We start from the raw sequence: 22334 nt of genomic DNA, 5'->3' as shown, positions 1-22334 counted from the left end.
TTAATAATATAATTTTATTAATTAATAATATAATATTATATAATAATTAAAGTTAATAAAAAAATAAAAAAAAGTTACCGGTACAAAATGATCCGGTAAGAACCGGTTCCGGTCCGGTCCAAACCGGTTCCAATCCGGTAACTAAGGGACCGGACGGAACCTTTGGAAATTTCCGGTAAAACCGGTTCCGGTAAGATCCGGTTCCGGTAAGGAAATCCGGTAACGAGGACCGGTTCCGGTACCGGTTCCGGTACCGGTTCCGGTACCGGTTCCGGTACCGGTTCCGGTACCGGTTCCGGTACCGGTTCCGGTACCGGTTCCGGTACCGGTTCCGGTACCGGTTCCGGTACCGGTTCCGGTACCGGTTCCGGTACCGGTTCCGGTACCGGTTCCGGTACCGGTTCCGGTACCGGTTCCGGTACCGGTTCCGGTACCGGTTCCGGTACCGGTTCCGGTACCGGTTCCGGTACCGGTTCCGGTACCGGTTCCGGTACCGGTTCCGGTACCGGTTCCGGTACCGGTTCCGGTACCGGTTCCGGTACCGGTTCCGGTACCGGTTCCGGTACCGGTTCCGGTACCGGTTCCGGTACCGGTTCCGGTACCGGTTCCGGTACCGGTTCCGGTACCGGTTCCGGTACCGGTTCCGGTACCGGTTCCGGTACCGGTTCCGGTACCGGTTCCGGTACCGGTTCCGGTACCGGTTCCGGTACCGGTTCCGGTACCGGTTCCGGTACCGGTTCCGGTACCGGTTCCGGTACCGGTTCCGGTACCGGTTCCGGTAAAACCGGTCCTGTTGATCCGGTCCTGTCCGTTTGCCAGCCTTAATTGGAGGACATGCTGAGAGCATGAGTGATTGACAACCACAAAGTCACATTCCAAGACTGTCACGCCCCGAGCTGACCCTGCTGGCATAATCATGAGCATACTAAAGATAAACTGAGAAATAAAACTATTGCGGAAGCTAATAATAAGTAAATCTGAAATGATAGGGAATACCCATATACTAAAAACTAAATATCAAATCTGAGAGTTTAATACAAAAGAATCATCAAACAAAAATACTAAGTTGAATCTAGCTATGTCTGAAAATAGCCTCTAACTGACTAGAAGTGCTGAGACATGCCCCAGCTAAGTCTAGCAAAACTAAAACTAAAAGACTGAAATAATGAAAAGATAGCATGACTGTTGTCCTGGGAGAATGAGGACGCATCACTGATGCTACTGAACTGGAGATCGGGAACCGATCTAAGCGTGATCTGGATGGCTGAGAATCTGAACCTACATCATAAGAAGATGTAGCACAGAGTATGCGTCAGTACTTGAAAGGTACTGAGCATGCATGATAGAATAAAGTTGAAATAACATATAACTGAACAAAGAAATAAAGCAATGATATAATCTGAACATGATATAGATACTGAATACTGAGCTAACTGAATGCAATGACCAATTTATAACATGCTAAAACTAAATACTAAATGTACTGATAAATGGTCAATGCAATGGAATCTGACTGAACTGTGGAAGCTACTAATAACCGATAATAAAACCACATGAGCTAAATGTGGAGTTTGATGTATACGACCCATCGAGAGGACCCAATACACCCGGCCAAAGGTATAGAGACATACTGGCATGATCACTAAAATGATGCCCACAAAAGGGACTTACAACCTACGTGGCTCGTAGTTCTGGGACTATATGGGTTACTGACCCTAGTCCAACTCGGTATTATGCTAATCCCAATGGATTAAGTGATTAACACATTATGACTGAATTACTGTGCTATACTGGATAGCTCAAACTGACATGCAAACTGAGAATGCGCATAAATAATTGATAATGACACATTTAAGACTGAGGCATGTATATCTGAAATATCTAGCCTAACATGTGTAATTCAAGAACTAAAGAACTACATAGCTAGGGTTCTGAAATTCATGCAATAAACTGAATATTAACATACTAATCTGATTTGGATCATTCTAACAACTAAGACTCCAATAATCTTAATCATTCAAGAAACTCTAGGTTTAATCATAATAAGTGAATAAAGAAACTGACTGAAAACTAAGGACCTAATGGGTGAAAGGAACCCACTAGTGAAATCTCACATACCTGGTGACGAATTCCATGGAGAAATCTTTTGATTTCGGGGCTGGAACTGATGGAAACTTGTTGCGTTCTTGAACTAAGGTTGGTCGACCTTTTTCTCCTCTCTTGCTTCTAATTTTCTAAGTTTTGATTAATGATTTGACTTAGGTAAGTTCTAGTTATGTTTCTAGGCTTAATATGACTAAAACATCATAATTTAAGGTCTAAACGACATAGTTTAGGGGTCCAACACATAGTGAAAAGACCAAAACGACACTGACTTAAAAGCTGTTGGAGTGACCGACGGACCGTGGTCCTACCTACGGTTCGTCCTGGTCCTTCGTCGTTTGGCTCAGAGACTAGGATCTGTGAACCAAGAATCACGGACCATGGTCCAACCTACGGTCCGTAGGTGCTGGCTATGGGTTGGGATCTTTGGGTTTTCTGGGGACCTTGATCCACGAACCTGGTCCATGGACCGTGGTCCCACCTACGGTCCGTAGGTCCTGGTCGTGGGTCAACCCTTAGCTGAAATTTTTGAGGCTTCTGGGAGGAGGGTTGCAGTGACCATCCACAAACCACCAGCACGGACCGTGGGTCACCCTACGGTCCGTAGGTGCTGGCTATGGGTTGGGATCTTTGGGTTTTCTGGGGACCTTGATCCACGAACCTGGTCCATGGACCGTGGTCCCACCTACGGTCCGTAGGTCCTGGTCGTGGGTCAACCCTTAGCTGAAATTTTTGAGGCTTCTGGGAGGAGGGTTGCAGTGACCATCCACAAACCACCAGCACGGACCGTGGGTCACCCTACGGTCCGTAGGTGGCACCTGTAGCTTCTGAATTTTTGAATTTTTGTCTGTTTCGGATACGGGGTGTTACAAAGACATAATCAAAATAACATTGTGAAGAAGCCCCCTAGAACCTGAAAAGTCATGTATCGAAATATCTATGCAGTCTAGAATGTGGAGATGCAACCCTAAAACAACAATAGTCTAGGTCCAAAAAATGGACTAGAGGGAAAAGAGGAATTCATAGTGGCTCGAAAAAAGCAGCTCTCCCTTGGATTCAGGAAACACTAGTCACAATTGAGGTTGCAAAGCAGCTGTTGAAATATGCCATGTACTGAACAAAAAAAAAGCAAGTGCAGTATCAGTACAGAAAATCCACAGTGTATTGGTAGGATAACCGACAAACTTTAGTTATATGAAAGATGAACATGCAACTACAACTAGTTAAGTAGATAACATGCACAATAACCATGATCAACAACATTACAACAAGCCAATACAGTTCACTTATGGAACCCACACACAAATAATCACATGTACCAGATATGGTACCCGAGCCAACCATTAGTAATTTGTACTAGTGTGGTACTTGAGCCAACCATATAGAGATCTCGTACCAAGCGTGGTACCCAAGCCAATCGAATATATACCAAGCACGGTACCTAAGCCAACCAAGAGATATCATGTACCTGCATGGTACCCGAGTCAACAGTTAATATGTACTAGGCGTGGTACGCGAGTCAACCAGCAATCACATATCACAACAAATAAAAATCAGACTTGTACATCCAAATAAACACATTCATTACATGCAATTGACCACAAATTAATCATTTCAGCTTATTCTCATTCTATTTTCTTAACCATACATTATATAGGTAATACTAACGAAGAATTTAGCAAGAACATATAATATAAATGAGAATCAAACTATCATCATCAGTCTCGAATCAAGACCAGAATGTTATATAGATATTGAGCGTTCCCCTTGTTATGATACCTAGCTTGTTCTTGGTCTACAAACAATCAATATAATACATAACCAGACCTAAACGGCCTAAGAGCCCGTTTGGATTGACTTAAAAAGTGGCCTTAAAGTCAAAAAAACAAAAATTCAAACTTAAATGACTTTTAAGTCAAAAATTAAAAAGTAGGGAGAGTCCTACTTTTGGTTTTTAACATTTTAAAGTCATTTTAAACTTATTTTAAGTTACTTTTAACCTTGCCAAACACTCCCAAAAGCTAAAAATGACTTGAAAGTAGGTTTGATAAACTTTTAAGTCAATTCAAACAGGATCTAAATACACCCGAATATCCTAATCTCAAACCCCTGTCCATTGTCATGATTATCCCACGCAAACCAGGATTTTTCCACCATTAAATTAAATGAAACCCTCTCATATGATCATCACCATATATTCTAAGTCTCTAGAATCAAATTACTAAGCTAGGGGAGTAATTTATTTACCTTTACAGATAATTACGATGGAAAATAGATCAAATTTGCCCTTCCTATCCTATTCTCTTACCTAAAATGTCATTGCCAATTAATTAGAGATTTTGAGAGATTTTCTGCATTAACTGTGACTAACCCCGCTATAGCGGCGATGCTGTAATGGGATATCTCACTATAGCGGGAATTAAATCCAATGTTATAGCAGCATGTCACCTGCTATAGAGACTTGTATGGGACATAGACTTGAAAATCCTCCAAAATTAGCCTATTTCATAACACACCTTCAAATCTTAACGTTCCAAACCAACCTTTATCGCAAAGCTCATTATTAGGAGTTCTGTGCATCCAAATTAACTTCCGAAGTCCAGCTGTAATGACGTGTTCCTGTTCGTTATGAAGTTCTGTGCAAGCGGCTCAACCACCGGCCAACCGCCCCATTACTACTACTGTTCCCAAGGTAGTTGGAGCCCCAGGCACTGATGCCTTCTTCTATCCCCTATTGGGTCCTGTGATAACGGGTATTGAGCATGAGATGTTGACTAAGTTTCTGAAGTTGAAGTCGTCTGTGATCCATGGTTCTGAGAGTGAAGATGCCTACGAGTTCATTTTGGATTGCTATGAGAGGCATTGTACACCAGCATGGAATAGAGTTCGTGACCTTCCAGCTTCAAGGTGAGCCTAAGCAGTGGTGGAGGGTCTATGTGGAATGCAGATCGCCAGTCTTTCCCCCACTCACTTAGACGCAGTTCCATGCTTTGTTTCTAGAAAGGTATGTGCCCCGGACTTTAAGGGATCGTAAGAAGGATGAGTTCATGGATTTGGAGCAGGGTGGTATGACTTTAGCTGCCTATGAGGCAAAGTTTCATGCCTTGTCCAGATATGCTACTCAGTTGGTAACTTCAGAGGAGGAGAGAATCCGTCTATTCGTCAAAGGATTGAACCCTGAGTTACATGTATTGTCTATTTATATGACCTTTGCAGGTAAAAGTTTTAACGATGTGACAGACTTTGTGAAGAAAGTAGAAGGATTTCGACGTGATGGGCAGGCCAAGGCTTTGGCTAAGAAGCCCAAGAGCACAGGTAATTTTCATGGTTCCTACTCCATAGGTTCAGGTAGGTCGACCCTCGCAGCCCGACCAACTCAGTCAGCCATGCCCGCTTCTACAATTGGTTACTCGAGAACTCCACAGCAAAATCTTATTCAGGATAGTCAGGGATCCGCACCTGCGTCAGGCAGCAAACCATATTTTGACCGCAGTTGCTACAATTGTGGAGAACCTGGACATATGAGGAGAGATTGTCCCCATTGGCGCATGTCTGACCCCGTGTGCAGTAGCAGACCAAAGTAGTGGTACCAAAGGGTAGTGGTAATAATGGTAGAGGGCATCCACAAGGTGGGCGAGGAGGAAATAAGTGAGGTCGTGGAGGCCGGGGAAATCGTAATGCAGGTAGAGGAGCAGTGCAGCCAGGTAAGGAGGTCCCCCGTCAAGATGACAGGGCTCAGTGTTATGACTTTCTGAGCAGCACCAAGGCTGAAATGTCTGATGCAGTGATCACATGCTATCTTGTAAGATCCAGGTTCTACTTATTCATATGTGTCAGTTCAATTTGCCTGGGGATTTGATGTGGTTTGTGATGTACTTGATGCCCCCATCTATGTTTCCACCCCAGTTGGAGAGTCTGTTATAGTCACCCATGTCTATAGTGTTTGTTCTGTCTTGTTTATGGGTTTTCAGACTTGTGCTGATTTGGTTATTCTGGATATGACTGACTTTGATATAATCTTAGGCATGACTTGGTTGTCCCTCTATTATGTTGTGCTTAATTGTAATGCTAAGTATGTGACTCTAGAGATCCCGGGGTAGGGAAAGATTAGAGTAGGAAGGGGTGTACAAGCCTAAGCCAGCTAAGGTCATATCCTTCGTTCGGGCTAGGAAACTAGTGGGGCGGGGGTGTTTGGCACATTTTGGCTCATATTCGGGATGTTGAGGCTGAGTCTCCTTCTATTGAGTCTATTGTTGTAGTGTCTGAATTCAAGGAAGTGTTTCCTACCGATTTTCCTGGTATGCCTCCGGATAGGGATATAGATTTCTGCATTGACTTGAAACCGGACACTCGCCCCATCTCCATTCCTCCTTATCGCATGGCACCGGTAGAATTAAGAGAGCTTAAAGCTCAAATCTAGGAGCTTCTTGATAAAGGTTTCACCTGTCCTAGTGTTTCCCCATGGGGTGCTCCTGTCTTGTTTGTTAAGAAGAAGGATGGTAGTATGAGGATGTGCATAGACTACTGGCAGTTGAATAGGGTCACCATTTGAAATATGTATTTGTTGCCTCCGATAGATGATCTTTTTGACCAGTTGCAGGGTGCGTCAGTTTTCTCTAAGATTAATCTAAGGTCTGGTTACCATCAGTTAAAGATTAGGCCTCAGATGTACCCAAAACAGCATTCAGAACCCGATATGGGCACTATGAGTTTTTAATTATGTCGTTTGGGCTGACCAACGCCCCTACAGCCTTCATGAGTTTGATGAATGGTGTGTTCAAACCATTCCTGGATTCTTTTATTATTGTCTTTATTGATGACATTTTGGTTTATTCAAAGAGTAAGGAAGAGCATGCCGACCATCTTCGTATTGTTTTTGGTGTTCTTGGAAAACAGAAGTTGTATGCCAAATTTTCCAAGTGTGAGTTCTGGTTGACTTTTGTTGCCTTTTTAGGGCATGTGGTTTCAAATGAAGGGGTAATGGTAGATCCCCAAAAGATCGAAGCAGTCAAGAACAGGGTCCAGCCTAGCTCTGTGACTGAAGTTAGGAGTTTCGTGGGGTTCGCCAGCTACTATCGACGATTTGAGAAAAATTTTGCTTCTATCGCCACGCATTTGACAAGGCTGACTAAAAAGGAGGTGCCTTTCGAGTGGACAGACAAGTGTGAAGAGAGCTTCCAGAAACTCAAGACTCTTCTGACCACAGTACCTATTTTGACACTTTAGGTGGAAGGTAAAGATTTCATTGTTATTGTGATGTTTCACATCAGATTTGGGTGTTGTGTTAATGCAGGAAAGAAATGTCATAGCTTATGCATCGCGTAGCTGAAGGTGCATGAGAGAAATTACCCAACACATGATTTGGAGTTGGCAGCGGTAGTGTTTGCTATCAAGATCTGGCGGCATTACCTTTATGGAGTCAAATGTGAGGTTTTTACTGAGCACCGTAGTCTACAACATATGTTCACTCGGAATAACCTGAATTTGAGGCAGAGAAGATGGATGGAGTTACTCAAGGATTATGATGTTACCATCCAGTATCATCCGGGTAAGGCTAATGTGGTGGCGGACGCACTAAGCCGGAAGACGGTAAGTATGGGTAGTCTAGCTTGCTTGGGTGTGTCCAAGCGACCCTTGGCCAAGGAGATTCAAACTTTGGAGTCTAAGTTCATATAGTTGGGCATCTCAGATAAAGGTGGGGTGTTAGCTAGCATTGAGATTAGGCCCACATTCATTGAGGAGATCAAGGTCAAGCAGTTTGAGGATGAGAGTTTGAATGAGCTCAGAAAGAAGACTAGTAAGGCACAAGATATGGTTCTTCATGGGGGAGGTGTGCTCAGTTTTAAGGGAAGAATTTGGGTTCCTCGACTGGATGACTTGATTCAGAAGATGTTGTCAGAATTCTATGGTTCGCGGTATTTCATTCATCTGGGTGTGACCAAGATGTACCGAGATTTGAAACGGCTTTATTGGTGGCCTGGCATGAAGAAACACATAGTTGAGTTTATGGCTAAGTGCCAAAACTGTTAGCAAGTAAAGTATGAGCACCAAAGGCCTGCAGGTTTGCTTCAGCGAATGCCAATTTCGGAATGGAAGTGGGAAAGGATATCGATTTCGTGGTTTGTCTCCTAAAGACTTTGGGAAAGTTTGATTCCATTTGGGTGGTGGTTGATAGACTGACTAAGTCAGCCCACTTCATTCCAGTCAGAGTAGACTATAACGCTCAGCAATTGGCTAAGTTTTATGTGAAAGAGATAGTGAGGCTGCATGGGGTGCCCCTTTCAATCATCTCAGACTGTGGTACGCAGTTCACATCGAAGTTTTGGGGAAAATTGCATGAGGAGTTGGGCACTCAACTCACTTTTAGCATAGCCTTCCATCCACAGACGGACGGACAGTCAAAGAGAACTATTCAAGTGTTAGAGGACATGTTGAGGGCATGTGTGATTGACTTTGGAGGGCATTAGGATAAGTTCCTACCATTTTGTGAGTTCTCCTATAATAACAGTTACCACTCCAGCATTGACATGGCACCGTTCGAGGCACTTTATGGGAGGAAATGTAGATCACCCATAGAGTGGTTTGAGGCTGGAAATGTGAAACCTTTAGGGGTTGATTTGGTGAAAGAGTTCATTCCAGTCAGAGTAGACTATAACGCTCAGCAATTGGCTAAGTTTTATGTGAAAGAGATAGTGAGGCTGCATGGGGTGCCCCTTTCAATCATCTCAGACTGTGGTACGCAGTTCACATCGAAGTTTTGGGGAAAATTGCATGAGGAGTTGGGCACTCAACTCACTTTTAGCATAGCCTTCCATCCACAGACGGACGGACAGTCAAAGAGAACTATTCAAGTGTTAGAGGACATGTTGAGGGCATGTGTGATTGACTTTGGAGGGCATTAGGATAAGTTCCTACCATTTTGTGAGTTCTCCTATAATAACAGTTACCACTCCAGCATTGACATGGCACCGTTCGAGGCACTTTATGGGAGGAAATGTAGATCACCCATAGAGTGGTTTGAGGCTGGAAATGTGAAACCTTTAGGGGTTGATTTGGTGAAAGAGGCTCAGGATAAGGTGAGAAGTATCCAAGCTAAGCTTCTAGCAGCCCAGAGTCGACAGAAAAAGTATGTAGACTGCAAGGTAAGGTCCATGGCCCTGACCTTGTGATCTGCATACTCCTTTTGTCTGCTTTGAGGTACTCATTTTGTCTCTGCTCTGAGCTACCAGTTGAGTCTATCGCTAGACGGAATCTCTAGAGATATTGTCTTAGAATTACAATTTAATATAACATGATAATGATACCACCAAATCATACCCAAGATTAGATCAAAAACCATCACAAAGCAAGAATGATACACATGGATTACAACTATAGACTTCCCAAACGGGGTGGAAACATGAATGGGGTTTATCAAGAATATCATAAATTAGATTCAGACACAAGTAAATTTAACAGATACCCAAGAATAATTGGGTCCCAGATTAAATAAAACAAAAGCCATATGTTCATAGACAAGAATAGTACATGTGATCATTACATCGGATGCCTCAGCCTCGAACTCGCCTAGGAAGACATAAAATTGAGCTATATCCTCAGTCTGAGCGACACCTTCAATTGGTTTCGTCGCACCCCTTACCGTATAATTTCCTCTACCCTCACGGCCTCCTTGGTTATTACCTCACCCGCCCTGATGTCCCTTTCCATTGCCACCCCCACCTTCTAGAACTACATTAGTCTACTACTGCATCAGGTTACCTATATGTTTAAAAGGGCATTATCTCTTAAAGTGACCATAATTACCACATTTCAAGAAACCTCGATCAAAAGATGGTCTACTGACAAAAGAAGAAGAAGCTCCTTGTCCACTAGGAGCCTAAGTTTGTTAAGTGGCCCCAGAATGGCCACATGTAAAAGCCAGCAGGGGTGAATGAATATAATGGATTGAATAGCTCCGCTAAATGGGACCTCTAGAATAAGATCCACTAAAATTATGTATACTCTTGTATTGTTTGGTCAGCACGTTAACCTTACAAACCTGTCTAACCCCTCCAACTTCTTCACATAATTAGTTATCATATTAAAGCTCTTCCCTCCAGAAGTCATATGCACCGATAAAACTTGTAACTCAATGTTCAAACCTTTCACATACAGACAAATTCTCTCCTCCTCAATGCCCAAAAGTTGGGTATCATAACAAGACAAAGCAAAAAACTTAGCCTCGTAGGCTGCAACAAGCATGCTACCCTACTCAAGTGCCAGAAACTCATCCTTTTTGTGATCCCTGAGTGTACGAAGCACATACTTCTCTAGAAAATAGGGCATGAAACTGGGCCCAAGTCAGCAGAGGCCAAACAAGTGAACAACACTCCACATGAGCCCTCCACCATTGCTTAACATCCCTTACATATGAAAAGTAACAAACTTCACTCCATGATGATGTATAATACCTAGCTTATGCAACCCCTCGTAACGATCTAAGATAAACTCAAAAGAATCCTTATTCTCAGTATCATGAAACAACAGAGGCTTCAGCTTCAGAAACTTAGAAGCCATTTGGATTAGCTTTAAAAACAACTTTTTAAAGTACTGCAAGTTATTTCAAAAATAAGTAATTATACGTTTGGATAAAAGTGTTGCAGTTAAAAAAAAGTTGTTGATGTGTTTGGCAAATAAGTGTTGTTAAACAACCTTTTTTTATCAAAATATTTGAAATACCCTTAAAGTTGTTAACATTATAAAAAGTTAATTAATTTAAGATTTTTATTTCTAAAAAAAAAAAATCAAAATTAATTTATATTTCAATTCAATTCCAATAACTTACTATTTAAGTTAATTTTTTATGCACAACTTATTTTAAATTTTAAAAATATATAATTTGAATAGATCACATGAAAGAATTAAGATTTATTTTTAATTACATACATAAGTAATAATATTTACCTATCATTCACATATTTTTTTATATTAACAAATCATTTATAAGAGGAATATAAATTTATTATTTAAGTTAATTTTATATGCACGATTTTTTTAAAATTTTGAAAATATATAATTTGAATAGATCACATTAAAGATTTAAGATTTCCTTTTAATTACATTCATAAGTAATAATATTAGTCTATCATTCACAAATTTCTTTATCATTACAAATTATTTATAAGAGGAATATATATATGTACATATATATATATATATACTAGTTTTTTGACACGTGCATTGCACGTGATTACCAATTCCAAAAATATATGTTATGGTAAATAGTATCTCTTATTTAAGAGAAGATTTAAATAATAAGCTTAGCAAAAAATAATATTGCAGATTCTTTTGTGAATGTTCAGCGTGGATCGTCATATATATCTCTTATTCACGCAAACCTACGAAGATAGTCAATGAGAAATTTTATTAGTTAAATACAATAATGTAAACATATTAAAATAATATATTTTGAAGTTAGAAAATCTTGTTAACTTGATAATACATTTGTAACGTGTATAATACTTTAATTTAAATACAAATACCTATCCAAATATAAATATATATTTGCATTAATGAAAATATTTATCTCATAAAATTAACTATTAAATAAATAATAAAAGTTAAACTAATACAAACTTCAAGTAGCGTTATTACAAGTCATATAAACTTTTCTTCATCTAAAATACTGAAATATTAAGGAATAGTAAATAAGTAAAACAAAAGGGCGATGTTTATATTGTAATAACTATTTTAAAGCAAACTTCATGAGAGTATAAATCACATAAGTAGCATTGATAAATAAAGTCATTTTTTTGTCTTGAGCATCAAAAATAAATCGTGACAATTCTTTATATTTTGGAAAAGATATTCAGAAGCATATTCTCTACATCTCAAGAGAAATTGTTGACAAAAATAAATAAATCTAGACTACATCATGTTAATTTCATATTTGAACATTACATACTAATGTATATATTAAGCAAAAAAATAATTATTATATCATCAAAATTATTTTCCTCAAGTACTCGAGTTTATGGAATATACCCTCTTAGGATAGAACGACTTACTTCACCAAAATAGTGGTACCTCATATTCCGCTAAACTTCGAACTAACTCAACGACGATAAATCACAGAAAAAAAATTTAAAATGCAAGAAGTAGAGAAAAAAATTAAAATGCAAGAAGAAGAAGAGTAGAAGATTAGAAAAAAGTGTGGTTGGAAAATGAGAGGAAGTCCCTCTATTTATAGTAACAAAGGGTAGTATGAACAAATATTTTTTGTGTCTTATTTGAAAAATCATGACCTTTCCGAGAAGTCACAACACTTTAAAAAATTCACAATTTTTTGAAAAAGTCACAACTCTTTGGAAAAGTCACAACTTATTGAAAAAGTCACAACTCATCGAAAAATCACAACTTATCGAAAAAAGTCACAACTTATCGAAAAAGTCACAACTCATCGAAAAAGTCACAACTCAGCGAATAAGTCACAACCTAAGTTAGGGATATTATAGTAATTTAAGATTAAAACTAGGAGTTCATGTTTTTAAGGTAATATATAGAAGATATATATATGCACACACATATTCATATTTAAAAAAATAGATGGTTTGGTTCACTTTGTTATATCAAAAATGGCCATATCCAATAAGTATCACTTTGTTCTTCTATATTTCTTTCTATATTGTTAATGCTTGAGTTTGTGCCATATTCGGAGTCAACCGATAAAACATATCTCTCATTCTCAGATGTTTGAAATGCATCATCCATATTCAATTTTTTAAATATAATTGTGAATGGCCATAGTAGAAAGTATGATGTCCCTTTGAGTGTCAATGTTATAGTAAGGCATATCTCACAAAATATACCACCTTACTTTCCAAACACCAAATGTACGCTCTACTATATTTCAATGTGTCCACTTGGCTCTTGCAATTGTCTTGTTGCACCACGATGAAAGTCAGGAAGATGATATCTCACATTATCTCTATAACGATCCAAAAATACAAGTCGTGATGGCACCTATGTTCCAAACCGATAGGTAAGCCAATTCAACTTAAAACGTGAAGAGGTAAGTAGCGAACAAATATCTCAAATACTAAGTCAAAAAAATAAAGTGCAAAAAACTGGCATACCACCCAAGATTTAGTATCATGAGTACATGAGCTTCTACAGTATGAGACAAGTCCAAAATAAATGACAAGCCTACACGCAAGAAAGACTTTGTCTGAATACTAAGACAACAAAATAAATTCAGAGAAAAATAAAGCTTTGGGCCACAAATAGCCAAGCATCTCACCACAACTTCAAGGTGATCCAACTCAGACCCAAATAGCTCCATGAAGTGTGCTCATACTCAGAATCTAATTTGCACTATAAAAGATTGCAACAAGTGTAGTATGAGCAGAGGCGGATCCGGGATTTAGAGTCTCTGGGTGCCAAGTAAATTCTTGAGCAAATTAATTTAGGTGTTGAGTCAAATTATTTGTCTTGTCGGTCTATATGACAAACCAAACAACAAAATATGAACAGTAATAAGATGACATTTATGTATTTATACATATATACTACAAATTCGCAGCCCACATTCGATTGAGAGCATGAAGTGAACAAAGTTAAAAAATTTAGTGAATTATGAAAGTATTGAGTTGATAACTCAAATATAGACAAAGAAAATAGATGAATCGGAGAGATTGGGCAAGGGAGGTTGATACTTGGAGAAGAAGACGGACATAATTTTCAATTTAAAGAGAAAGAACAAATTATTATTTTTTAACTTTTATATCTTTAAAAAAATATTAAGTAACTAATAAAAAATAAAAGAAAAGTCAATGATTAGTAAATTAAATTAGTCAAAAATAATTGTTTATTAAAACTTAATAATAAATCAATAACAATTAGAAAAAACAAAAAAGGGTTTCTTTGTTAGTGATGACGGTGTCTAACTGTCTATTGTCTCGACTCTCATGCAAATTTTTTTTAAAAAAAAGTCAATCAGCGGGATTTGATCCCGTAACCTCCTTATAGGAATGATGGCCCTCCGCCACTAACACCACGAAGTGATTTGGTTCATTGGGTGTCAAGTTTACAATATATATGTATGTAGTATATATGTCTACCTATATGTATAGAGTTTCCGTCGACGTTTGTGGGTGGCGTGGCACCCCCACGGGCCTTAATAGATCTGCCCCTGAATATGAGTACAAACCATGTGTACCCAGTATGTATCATAGAACGAAAACAAAAAGTAGTGATAGGAGTATATAAAAAATCATCTTTTTATTTTAGAAGTTTACGTTACACTTATCAGCCAAGTTTCATCAAATAGGAATAATCAAATGTCACGAAATGTCCAAACAGCAATGAAGCACATAATTAAACAAGAATGAAGGATGTAATGAAATGAAATGCAATGAAACACCATGAAATGATATGTCTCATATTCCAAGTATTCTTTCTTAACCATGTATATATGATACTTCTCAAAAATACATCGAGAGTTTGTGACCCATGGGGGACTCCGAGGTTTATATATTGATACAGACCGAGTGTCTGTGCGGATGATCCCAATGCACTATCATAAAATCAAAAAATCCCAACACAGATGACCTCTACTATCCTAACATATAATCATAAATCAATCTAAATATGGGTGATCTCCACATGTCAAACCTTTACTTATACTCAATCTCATATCAATGCATGTGCACAATATAATATCAATAAAAGGGGATGATGAAGCATCTCAGTAAATTCAAATGTCACAATAACATATAATCACCTCAATTATCACAAATATACGGGTACAATAAAGAAACACAACCACACAAAGAAACCAAGTCACTAATACATCAATTAATGCCCATATGCTTTGACATTCTCATATTACAATCTATCATACTATAGTAATAAACTTTCCCTTTAATAACACTGCTACTCGTATCATTGCTCGTCACACCATTGGTACAAGAACCCCATCTTTCGCTCCTACCCATTCTCTATTCCATTTTTAATCTTTAATTAGAAAATGTTCCTCAACGAAGTCTAGAAAGTCTTAACATACCACAAAAGTTGAACATGTCCCACCAATCCTTAAGATCTCATTTTTCCCTTTTGTAAAGCTTTTGAACATTCCCAATATATCAAATATAAGTCCGTTGACACCCACATTTCTATACTAGTTCCGGCTCAAAAAATGGGTCAAAACGTCATTTCGAGCCACCAAATTCGAATCAAAAATTTTCTTTCAGAATATGTTCACCCATGATAAAATAAATTTGCATGCAAAGTTTTAGCTAAAACGGATTGCTATTCGACCCCCAAATAAAGATTTTGTTCTAAGATCCTAGGGCTATGTTTTCATAATTCAGCCCAAATTCTACAAGTTTCTACAATAAAAATCTATTCATAATCACATAAAAGTTTAATGAAAAGGAAGAGAATCATCACCTAAATGATTTGGGGTGAAAATCTCAATTTTTTCTTTCCTTTCCCTTCTTTTTCTCCCTTTATTTTCTTTTCTTCTATTGCGCTAACTGTTGCTACGAACAAAAGCAACAACATTATCCCTTCTTCTTTTTTTCCAATTGGCCGTAGCCCCTTTTTTAATTATTTTTTTCTCTTTTGGGCTTGCCCTTTTATTTTCCTCTTATTATTTAATAAAACTTAAATAACTCTTAATTTATTTAAATATTGCATCACTCATTCCCGCAAGTCATAAATCACATATAAAAGCTATGAGAAGGGTCAAAATTAGAAATACATGTAAAATTCATAAAATTATTAAGAGGGTCGTTACATCATCCACCACTAAAACACATATTCATCCTCGAATGTAAAGAGAAAGATAGTACCTGGAGTATCAAATAGTTGAGAATATATTATATGTATGTTGAACCAGCGATGGACCTACAGTAGGTAAAGTGGGTTCATATGAACCCACTTCATTGAAAAATAATATTGTATGTATGTTTATTTAATCAGTATTTAAACTTTTGTAGGTATATATTAAATTTTTACTCCAGTAGCACAAGTGCGACGCCTAGCCTAGCGGTGAAGAGGGTACAATATTTTTCCAGCCAACCCAAGTCTGAATCTCGCTTGCCACATTTCAGCATTAATTCATGTTTTTAATATATAAAACGTCTAGACACTTTTATCCTTTTAACTAGGTTTAACTTTTGTCCTTTTAGTTTCTTTGAAACTATAAAAGGTACAGAAGTCTTTTACTTTAACATTTAAAAGTCCAATAGTCAACAACTTTTATGCTTTTTGTTGTTAGTTTCTTTTAAAATGCTTATTGTTACGTTATTATTATATACCTTAATAGTAAAAATTAGAACTCAACCAAAAAGGTACAAATCCCTATTATTCCTCAATTCTCAAAACCTTTGTCTTTTTCTTTGTTGAACGCTTGGACCTCTCTCGCTTTCTATCCCCAAAAATTTGAGCGATTATTTTTGTTGAAGTAAGAAGACTCTCTCCGTCTCTCAAATCTCGCATCAATAGCTATATATATATATAAACAAGTGAACCCTAGGCCCGCCTACGTGACGCCACCACAAACCAGGATTCCCATTTAATTTATTTCTTTTCAAAACTAGCCTTTTCCTTTCATGAAAAGTTGTGACTTTTATTAAAAGTTGCGACTTTAATGACGAGTTAACGACTTTTATGAAAAGTTGTGACTTTTATGAAAGTTGCAACTTTATGAAGAGTTGCAACTTTTATGAAAAATTGCGACTTTTATGAAAGGTTGTGACCTTTTCGAAGGGTTACAACTTTTCCAAATAGTTGTGACATTTCTGATAAGGCACAATAAATCACACTACCCTTTGTAGTCTATAATTAGAGGAATTTCTTCTCTTCTTCTTCTTCTCAATTAAATATTTGTGGACTTTGATCCTATTGAGCGGTTCACTGACATCATTGCTTATGGTACAGATACTGGTATGTATTTTTACAGTCATTAATATATACTTATGTTATAACGATAAATGATAAAATGTTACAATTTTCATTTTCATTTACATTATTAATGCTTGTTACTATGTAATCTTTTCTGTAAGATAATATAGCTTTTAAATTTTAATGACATATAGGTTTTAAGTATTATTTTATAAATTTTGTGATATTAAATTCCCTTTCAAGGCGCGGGTAATTTTACTAGTATATATATATATATTGGGTATTATTTCTATGTATTCATTTTTGAAATTAAGGTTATAATTATTTTGTTTAATATTTTGTTTTGATTTGTGAAATATTGAGTGAGGAGAAATCATTCATAGTATTTTTTTTATCTTCTTAGTTTATATTGATAAATTGAAATTCCATTTATTTAACAATGTTTTTTAATTATTTTTTAATTAGAATTTTAATTTGGTAATACAGGTTCAAAATCAAATGAAGAGATTTTTCTCTCCTATATCCTCCAAGTTTCCACAATCAAGTTCATCCGCTCAAAATGCTCCTCGAGTGGAAGAAAACAAAAACCAATTAGAAGAAACTCATCATTCTGCTAAAATCAAGGCGTAGATTTGGATTCTTTACCGACGGATACAAAGAAAAGGATATCCATTCGAGGCTATCATCCGGATGAACGTGATGAGATTAGGCAAGCATATATCCAAAGAGGTCCTCATCAACCTCGAATTTGCAAATTTCCTCAAAGTGATATTTATGAATTTAAATGTCATTTTAATAGCATATGGTTTGAAAATATCATGATTGGTTGGAGTATAGTGTGACCGAAGATTCATCTTATTGTTTGTATTGTTATTTATTTCAAGATGAAAGCATTCATCAAGGTGGAGGCGGAACATTTTCAAGTATAGGGTTCAATAGTTGGCACAAAAAGAAAAGATTATATATGCATATTGGTAAGTCAAACAATGCTCATAATCAGGCAAAGAAGAAGTGTGAAGATTTAATGTGACAAGAACAATCAATTCAAGCCGCATTTGTTAAGCTATCCTACCAAACCAAGCTTGAGCACAAAATTTGTTTAAAGGTTTCAGTTGAAGAGGTGAGACTTCTCTTGAATCAAGGATTGGCATTTCATGGACATCATGAAGACGAATCATCACTAATAAAAGGTAACTTTCTTGAAATTATTTCATAGTATGCGAAGCGGTGTAATAAAATTTGTGAACTTGTATTGAAAAAGGCTCCAAGAAATAACCAGTTGACTTCTCATAAAATTCAAAAAATATATTGTCACTACATGTAAGCTTGAAACAATTAAAGCTATTATAGAGGATCTAAATGGTGAAATTTTTTTATTGTTAGTTGATGAATCTTGTGATATATCACGTAGGGAGAAACTAATAATTGTTTTGCGTTATGTTGATAGAGAGGGTCTCTGGTGGAATGGTTTATATGAATTATTAATGTTCATGACACTAGTGTTTTATGTTTGAAAGAAGCAATTGTTAACTATATTGCTCAACATTCTTTGAGTTTATCTTTTATACGGGGACAATGCTATGATGGAGCTAGCAATATGCAAGGGCGTCTAAGTGGCCTTAAGTTTTTTATTCAACAAGAAAGTAGATCAGCTCATGCAATTCATTGTTTTGCTCACCAACTTCAGTTAACTCTTATTGGGGTACCAAAAAATGTCTTCAAGTCGGAGAACTTGTATTGTTGGTTTCTAATGTCTTAAATGTATTGGGAGGTTCTTTTAAACGTATGGATGAATTTAGAGAATCTCAAGCAAAAAAAAATCAAGATTGAAAGTGATAAGGGATTGAATCAAGAACTTGATTTGCTAGAGCTGCCAATTATAATCGGTGGGGTTCACATTATAAATCTTTCAGGAACTTTATTAGTATGTGTTGGCTCTATTACTGATGTTCTTGATACTATTGTTGTTGATATTAGATCTTTTGAAGAAAAAGCTAAAGCAACATGATATTTTAAATTTTGTCGAACATTTGAGATTCCTTTCATATTGCATTTAGTGAGAGATATTTTAGCGATCACAAATGAGCTTAATGAATCTTTACAAAAGAAAGAACAAGATATTGCAAATGTCATTCTACTTTTAAAGTGGTGAAGAAACGATTGCAAGATTTAAGGAATGAAGGATGGAATCCACTTGTCGAGAATGTGTCTACATTTTGTGGCAAGTATGATATTTTGATACCTAATTTTGATGAGTTCTATGTTAATTTTGAAAGATCTCGACGTAAAGTTATTGAGTATACTATCTTACATCACTATCATGTGAAAGTATTTTTTAAGATTATTGATTGGCAGCTTCAAGAACTCAATGATCGTTTTAATGAGGTTAGAACAGATTTGCTTATTGAAGTTGCTTGTCTGAATCCAATTGACTCATTTTCTAGTTTTGACATCAAGAACATATTGAGAATGGCTGAATTATATCCCGATGATTTTGGTGAAAATGTAATGGTTACTCTTAGGAATCAGATAGAGACTTATATAGTTGATGTCCGTGATGTTGATAAAAGGTTCTTCAATCTAAAAAGGCTTGGTGATATTTCTGAAAAACTAGTTAAGGTAAAGAAACATTTAAATTATTCTCTTGTGTTTCGCCTTATAAAATTTGTGTTGTTCATTGCTACTGCTACAGTTTAAAGAGCTTTCTTGGAAATGAAGTTGATCAAGAGTGAATTGCAAAATCAAATGGATGATGATTTCATGAGTAATCGTATGGTGCTGCTTTATGTAGAGAAAAGGATATTTAATACTATTTTTTATGAGAGTATTATGAATAGGTTTCAAGAAATGAAAACTCGTAGCATAGAATTGTAATGATATATTTTAATTAATCAAAATGTTTTGTTTTCTTTTTTGCTTATTTATTTTTTATATCTTGAACCCACTTCGTGAAAATCTTGGATCCGCCATTGTGTTGGACTTCAACCTTTCAAGTGGATTTCTAACCTGCCTATACATAATAACTATAGGACCTTCCTCAAATGTTAAATTCTTGGTCGAACTCTATTGAGTCACATTGAATCAAATGACAACTATTAACACAATACTTCTTCAACATAAAAACATGGAAAATCAAATGAACAACTGATAAGTCTTGTGGCATATCCAACTCATAATTCATTTCTCCAAAATGTAGAAGTACCTCAAACGGATCAATGAATCCAAGGTTGAGTTTGTCCTTTTTTCCAAACATCATAACACCCTTCACAGGCGATACTTTCAATAAAAGTTTCTCTCCAATCATGAACTTCGGATCACAAATCTTTCAATCCGCATAACTCTTTTTCTCTTGGGATATGAGAAATCTATTTTGAATCAGCTTGAACTTATCTAACAAATTTCTCAAAGATCAATGTCCTAAGGTCTAACCATGAATGCTTCAAATCAACAAATCGAAGAATAACATCTTCTATCATACAATGTCTCAAATAGGACCATCTGGATGATGAAATGGTAATTATTATTACAAGAAAATTCTTCACTGACAATAATTTGGCCTAATGAATTCCCAATCAATCACACACATATGTAACATATCCTCTAACACTTGAATAAACCATTTAGACTAACCATCTATCTATGTATGAAAATTATGCTAAGCTCTACCCGAATACCCAACACATTATGCATAGACTATCAAAAATTAAATATGAACTAATTAAATCTGTCTGAAATGATGAAAATAGACACACCATGAAAATAAATTATCTTTTGAATGTAAATTCTAACCAAAATCTTTGTATGTATGAAGTCTAAACCAACCAAAAGTAAGCTTATTCGATCATTCTATCCATGATAAGTCAAATATCACTAATCTTTCTCAAAATCTTTGTCAACCCTATCACAAAATTCATGAAAATTCACTCCAACATTCACTCATGTATATACATCTTATGAGTCTCACCACCTAATCTCTGGTGCTTATACTTTACATGCTGGCAGTTCAAACATTGAGAGGTATACTCTATAATGTCTCTCTCCATTCAATATCACCGATAATTCTTCGAATCATAATACATTTTCACTACTCCTCAATGAATAGTATATCTATAATTATAAATCTCTTTCATAAGTAACTTGGTCAAAATAGCAATTCTTAAAAGACAAATATGATTCTTCATTCTTAAAACACATTTCGAATCTAACATTTCAACTTTATAATCACCCTTTAACACCTTGTTTTGAATTATATTCAATTTCTAAACTTCGAACTGTCTAGCCTTGATCTAATCCACTAGAAAGGACTGTACCTCAATATACGAAACAATCATATCAGGATCTGAAATATCAAGTCTCATAAATCTATTAGCCAAGTATTGAACATCTATTCCACTTGCAATAAAATCAAGTTGTTCATACTAACTAACTTCTGACTCAATGCATTTGCTACTATATTTGTCTTGTTCAGGTAATACAAGATAGTAATGCCATAATCCTTAAGCAGTCATAACCATCTCCTCTGCCTCAAATTTAGATCTCTCTTACTATAAATATATTAAATACTGTGATAATTTGTAAACACCTCACATTGGTGTCTAAGTAAATAATGCCTTCAAGTTTTCAAATTTTTTTTTATCATGATCAATTCTAAATAATGAGTAGGACAGTTATTCTCCTACACCTTCAACCATCTCAAAATATACGTTATTATCTTACTTTTTTACATCAAAACATTCTAACGATTAACCCGTGAAATATTATAATACTTCATGAACTCTTTATCTTTCATTGATAAGGTCAAAATCAAGTATGAAGTCAACAATGTCTTAAGTTTTTGAAAGCTCACCTCACACTCCTCAGATCATTGGAGAGTCAAATTCTTCTAGGTTAGTTTTTTCAATAGAGACACAATAAAAGAGAAGTCATCCAAATTTCATTTGTAGTAGCAGGTCAAACCCACAAAACTCTTATCTCAAAAGGTGAAGTAGACCTATCTCAATACTCTTCTCATCTACCATAATATCATTCTTAGTCACAATAAGCTCAAAGATGTCATGAAACTGAGCTAGAACTCACACTTAGAAAACTTTACATAAAGTCACGCTTTCTTCAAAAATTATAGAGCATGATTCTCAAAGTCTATTCATGCTTCTCTATTACGATAGTAGATCAAAATATCGCCAATGAAGATTATACAAAGAAATTCAAATAGGGAATGGACACTCCATTAATCAACTCCATAGATGTCGTTGGGGTGTTAGTCATCACAAAACTCATAATTAAGAGCACATAATGTCATAAGAGGTCTTGAAGGCTATCTTAAAGATATCCCTCGTCCTAATCTT

Source organism: Solanum tuberosum, unplaced genomic scaffold (genome assembly GCF_000226075.1).
Source record: "Solanum tuberosum cultivar DM 1-3 516 R44 unplaced genomic scaffold, SolTub_3.0 scf00166, whole genome shotgun sequence".
NCBI classification, from domain to species: domain Eukaryota; kingdom Viridiplantae; phylum Streptophyta; class Magnoliopsida; order Solanales; family Solanaceae; genus Solanum; species Solanum tuberosum.
Note: the sequence above shows the minus strand (reverse complement) of the source record.